The sequence below is a fragment of the Clarias gariepinus genome, chromosome 7 (assembly GCF_024256425.1).
Source record: "Clarias gariepinus isolate MV-2021 ecotype Netherlands chromosome 7, CGAR_prim_01v2, whole genome shotgun sequence".
NCBI classification, from domain to species: Eukaryota; Metazoa; Chordata; class Actinopteri; order Siluriformes; family Clariidae; genus Clarias; species Clarias gariepinus.
Genome location: NC_071106.1, coordinates 27,120,001 through 27,126,485, shown reverse-complemented (window position 1 = coordinate 27,126,485; position 6,485 = coordinate 27,120,001).

The window sequence follows — 6,485 nt, the reverse complement described above, 5'->3', positions numbered from 1 at the left end:
ATACGCTGAAGGAATAATGTCAGGTGTGAAAGTATGAGTACCTTAAGGCAGTGGTCCCCAACCCCCGGCTCTGTGAATTAAATGGTACCGGGCCGCACAATAAATAATAAAATATTTTTGTTTTATGTATTACTCTATCTGAACGTCTGAGTCTGAACGATATTTAATATTTTTAAAAACTTGTTATTTAGAAAAACCTTTTATTTTGAGAAATGACTGGATTTTTTCGGTTACGTCTTGCCCTCCAACATTGAACCCAATACCGAGCAAAAAAAGTAAGAAACAGATGTTTCTTTGCGAAGGGGAAAAGATCCAATGAAGAGACAGGAGAAGAGCCCAGTTCCAGGAAAAAGAAAGCTTTTAACAAACAATACCAGGAGTCCGACTTGAAATATGGATTTATCCTGGTAGGTGATTCCCACATACCAAGCCCGCTCTGCATAATATGCGGCGACCGGCTCGCTAATGAGGCAATCAAGCCTACAAAACTGCTTCGCCACTTTGAGACTATGCACCCTGAATTAAAAGACAAGCCCCTGGAGTATTTTGAAAGAAAAAAACAGGAACACGACGGACAGAAGAAATTACTGAGGGCCACCACATCAGTAAATGCGAATGCACTGAGAGCATCGTACTTAGTGGCTAACCATATTGCTAAGGCTAAAAAGCCTTTCACTATTGGTGAAGAATCGATCTTGCCCTTCACTGAAGACATTTGCTTTAAACTTCTTGGAGGGGCTACTGTTAAAAAGATCGCACAGGTGCCTCTGTCGGCTAGCACCGTAACTCGGTGACATTGAGACACAATTGTTGGAGAGGATTAATACATCACCATGGTACGCCCTCCAGGTTGACAAATCTACAGATGTTAACAACAAGGCAATACTACTTGTGTATGTGCGATATCTATATCAGGAAGATGTGCATGAGGATATGTTATGTGCACTATCAATACCAACCAATACCACCACCGCAGAACTGTTCAAGTCGCTGGATGGTTATATATCAGGAAACCTGAAATGGTTCTTTTGTGTCGGCATATGCACGGACGGAGCTGCTGCCATGATAGGATGGCTGTTTGGTTTAACTGCTCGGATTAAGGAAGTTGCACCTGAATGTAAATCTACACATTGTATCATTCACAGGGAAATGCTGTCAAGCCAAAAATGCAACGGAAATTGAACAGTGTTTGTTCAATATTGTTAAAGTTATTAACCACGTCAAAGCACAAGCCGTTCACTCACGCATGTTTGAGCAACTTAGTAAGAAAAATAAGATGGTTATCCCAAGGGAAATATCTGGCCAGAGTGTTTGAATTAGGAGAGCCGCTGCAAAGATTTCTCTCAGAAAAGAAGTCACCGCTAGCAGCACATTTTAGTGACGAGGAATCGGTCGCAAAACTGGCTTACCTGTGCGACATTTTCAACCTGCTCAATAAACTCAATCTGTCACTTCAAGGAAAAATGACAACTGTCTTTAAGTAGGCAGATAAAGTAGCTGCACTTAAAGCCAAATTGGATTTGTGGGGACGGCGCATGAACAGAGGCATATTGAACATGTTTTAAACATTAGCGGGGATTTTGGGTAAGACTGAGCCTGAGCCTTCATTCTCTCAGCTGGTGCACGATCACCTGTCTTTGCTTTTAAAGGAGTTCAAGCGCTACTTCCCAACCACAAAAGACCCACGAACTGGAAAGGATCCGGGGCCTATTTGTCAACAAACCAGGTGAATCTAGCATGTCTGTGCAAGAAGAAGATCAGTTGCTGGAATGACGGCGGCCCTAAAAGTATGTTTGAGACAATAACTCTGTCGGTGTTCTGGATTAAAGTCATGGCAGAATAGCTCGAGATCGCCACCACAGCACTAAAAGCCCTGTTGCCATTTCGGACATCCTATCTCTGTGAAGCTGGGTTTTCTGCAGTGACAGCAACCAAAACAAAACAACGGACTAGGTTGGGCATAAGCAACACACTTCGAGTGTCATTGTCTCCCATCACTCCCAGATGGGAACATCTCATTGCAGAGAAACAAGCTCAGTGCTCCCATTGATTTTTCGTTATCATAAGTTTAAATTTTCATGAAAATAAAATGTTCTTTATATTCGTTTTTTCATGGCATATCTGTATCTTATTTTGAAGGGCTATTTAAACGTTATCATAGCGGCCAGAGCGTTAGGGCAGTGGTCGAGAGGAGAGGAGTCGAGCTTGTGAGTATTAGAGGGCACACCAACATGCAGAAGCCTTATCTGATGGTTCACCCCAACCCCTCCTCCCGGGCCGCAGTAAAATTGTCAAGCTTTGACCGGTCTGCAGTGATAAAAAGGTTGGGGACCACTGCCTTAAGGTACGTCTGAAACAGAGCTACATTGCTGCCTGTGCTGTTAAAAAAGTGAGTCTTTTTATATTGCAGCACTTTGAGACATGCTTTAAAGGCAAAATATATCATCACATTGCCAGGGTACTGACATACTTTAATAGAAACTAACATCAATTAAATAAGATGAAATAAAGCATCACTGGTGATAAAAAGTATCAGTGGTGAAAATGATACTTTAAAAAATTAAAAACTGAAGAGAGTGAGTATAAAACTTTAATTTAAATTAACTTGTATTCACAGAAATATCCCTGTGTTTTGCCATTGTTATGGCCTTGCAGGTAGACTGTATTATAAGATAATAAGACAGCGATGGATAAATATACTAACCAGCACCCTTAATAGAAACATGTGTTTCACTGAGTTTCAGGCATTTATTCAATCAATCGAACATGTGGCATCATCACAGTGCATAAACTCAAGAATGAAGAGCTTTTCACATCAAATTTTCACATCAAACAGCAAAGTGTGGAAGAATGTGTTCTCAGTGAATTTGCTTGTGGCAGGGTTGTTGGTGCCAGATAATGTGGTACGAGTACTTTAGGAACTGATGATCTCAAGGGATTTTGACACACAACATTTTCTAGAGTTTACACAGAATGGTGTGAAAAACCAAACATGTCTAGACAGCAACAGTTCTGTGGGAAGACACATTTTGTTGATGAGAGGTTAGAGGAGAATGGCCAGTCTGGTTTGACTTGATTGGTTATATTTTAAATAACTAATAAGAATGTTGTAATTTTTTTTTTTAGAATATTATGTGAACTTTCTCATGCCTCTTTGCCCCCCTTACCAAAGAAAAACCCCATTGCGCTTCCTGCTTTCCTCCCAGCACAAAAGTGGTCTACTATATACAATAAACAACAAATACATATGACCTTTGACACAATATTTTCATATATTTGATATCTCTATTCCTTTCCTATTTAAAGTATCTAACCTATAAACCCTCCCCTCCATCTACCCATTTGTGAAGAGTAAGATGAAGTAAAAAAAAAAATTAAGAACTAAACACTTTTTTGTGGACAAACATGGCATGGTCTGACAGAGCACATTTTAGCCAGAGTATTTTATGTATTTTTTGCATTACAATATTTTATTATATATACCGTATATACAGTATATATTGGGCTCTATATATTGTACAGTATAGGGTGATATATCCTTCTTTTCAGCACAACCTAGGCATTATGATAAATTGGATTTTATTTCATTTTAAATAACTTTATGACAGAGCTAAAAAAATGAAACAAAAATAGCACAGAATCACAAGATCACTCATTTTTATGGTTGTTTTACATTTTTTCTGTGACATAATAATAGTGCATTTTGTGAGTTCTACATTTTGTGACGTCATTCCCATATTCCAGTAGCACTACAATTGTTTTAACATGCTGATGTCTGAAGCCTCCTCTGTTCAAACACACCGCCAGGACTTCTGTATAAGCTTTTTTTTTTTATTTAATTTTTTTTATTAAAAATAAAATTTGTCATTTACCAATGCTGTGTTGTTGCATGGATCCATGCTGCTTGAGCTTTATGCTTTATTAATCTTCAAGGGTTTTTTAATAAGAGCCTTTTCCAGTGTTTCTCTGCAGAGCATGTACGACCATCAGTACACACTTATTCTTTTTACGGCAGCTGGTATTTGCTGCATTTACTGCCTCGCAGTACACCGCTCTTACGCTAACGCTCCTGTATCTGCTTATTCTGCTAGCATGAGAGCAAACTGTCCGATATATACTAGTTAATTGATTGCGTATGGCATCGTCCTTTCTGACAGATTATTTTTAAAAGAGTGCACAAATATTCTCTATGTGCGGAAAACACTGTATTTGGCACACAGTCTTATCCAGAGTGACTTACAAAAGTGCTTTAAAGTTTCTGTCATTGGGTAGATCCTTACATCGGTTACTAAGGTAACTTACTATAAGTACCATCAGTCAAACACTGTTGGAAAGGGTTTTTTTTTTTCATTAGGGGGATTAACCCAAATGTTCAAGAAGCAGATTTTTAGTTTTTGCTTAAAAATTGCCAGTGACCCAGCTATACAGAAATCTAGAGGGAGGTTATTCCACCACCTAGGAGCGAGGACAGAAAACAGTCCACTGTAGATCCACACTTTCCTCGATCTTTTATAGTTAGTTTGACCAGTTGAACAGTGCTAGAGGAATGGAGGGAACATGGTGCAGTGTGGGGGGTGATTGGAGCTGAGAGGTACAGTAAGTGGGTGCTGTCCTGCTTTAGCTTTGTAGGCAAGAGTCAGTGTTTTTAATATGATACAGCTACAGGAAGCCAGTGGAAGGAGCGGAGAAGTGGGGTGGTGTGGAGTGCCCTGTGTGGACAGAAATGGACAAATTCTTCTGACGTTATAAAGAAGAAATCAACAAGAGCGAGTAAAATTAGCAGTGTGAGGGGAAAATTACAGTTGCCTGTCCACAGTTACCCTAAGACTTGGGTCTGTCTCTGAGGGAATGATCTGAGTGTCATCCGCATAACAGTTGTATAAAAACACGTGTGAGGATATGACCTTACCAAGAGATTGGGTACTGTATAAAGGAATAACAGAATAGGACCAAGTCCTGAGCCTTGTAGGACACCAGTGGAGAATCTCACTGTGATAATCTCTTTTTGGTATCAATAAACAGAGAATTTTAGACGCGTCATGCATGCGTGTGTCTTTGTCCCTCTCTGCTGGTTCGGGGCTGGCCGATAAGCGTATTAAGGTGCGCCGCACACATCAAGCAACATTTCTTCTTTTCATTTATCATAAAACTTAACAATTTGGGCAAGATCCTTGAACCCAACAAACGGAAATAACAACAGGGGTTCTGAAGCACATGATTTTAAGCATTCCTCTGCTGCCACATAATTCCCAAGATGTAACCACGTTATTGAAAAGAGGTACAGCTGTTCTTATTAATATGGCTAGCAAGTTTGTATAAGGTCTTCAAAATCAACCAGATGATAGTGGCTTATTCGGTACCTGCTCTGAATACAGCCTTTGAATGCAGCTGTGTTTATGTTTCAACACACCCTCAGGCTCATCAAGTGATGCTGGGAGAACATTTTAGAAAGGCTTAGAAGATGTTGCCTGTATTTAGTGCTTTACCACTTTATTGCTTTAATGTTAGGATGCTTTGATGCACTTGCTTGTATGCATGTTCTGCGTCATGTCTGCCTAGTGTCCACCTGCTCTGTTCAATATGTAGGCTTTGATTCAAAGGAAAAAAAATGTCTGATTCTACACTTAATTTTGACATACTGGGCAACACTGCATAGAAGTAGCTGTAGCCAATAAAGCTAATGAATAGTTTGAACAGTTTTTATTGTGTATAAAGTGTTATTATGAATTAACTGACCATATGGGAAATAATAAAAAGAATGAGAAGTGAAACCATCTTCTGGAACCATCCAAATGTTTTATCACGTCAGTGCCAAAATCACAGTCTAACACATTAAAGCTGAACGGCAATAAACTTCACATATACAGTTTGGCAGTACGTGTGATAAAACAGCACCTCATTAAATATCATGTACTCTATATTACACACGCATACACTAATCAGCCATAACGCTAAAACCATTAACTTTTAAAGGACCTATGGTTTAGCTTCCCTTGTGCCATCTGGGCAGCTGTAGCCCCACAAGACCTGTGGTGTCTGGCATCAGGATGGTAGCAGCAGATCAATTGAGTGCTGTGGATTGCGGTATGGCCATGGGTGCCCATGATTACCAGTTTACTGGTATACAGACATGTTCAAAAGTTAGTATCTCCTCTTTTAGTTCTATGTTGTGCAAAAACATAATAAAGATCATCTTAAGGATAAAAATGAAGATCATAACAGGTTTCATTACCTGTATTAGCCAAATACAACCTTAAACAACATAACTTTTTTCATTGTGCCATAATTTATTTAACAATTCTTCTTAACACCATTGCTTCAGTTCATTGAGGTTTTTAAGCATTTGCTAAGGCATAGCTCTCTTAAGGTCCCACCACAGCATTTCAGTTAGGTTGAGGTCTGGACTATGACTAGGACATTCTACAACCTTAATTCTGTTTATCTTCAGGAATCCTGATGTAGATTTACTGGTGTGCTTCAGGTCA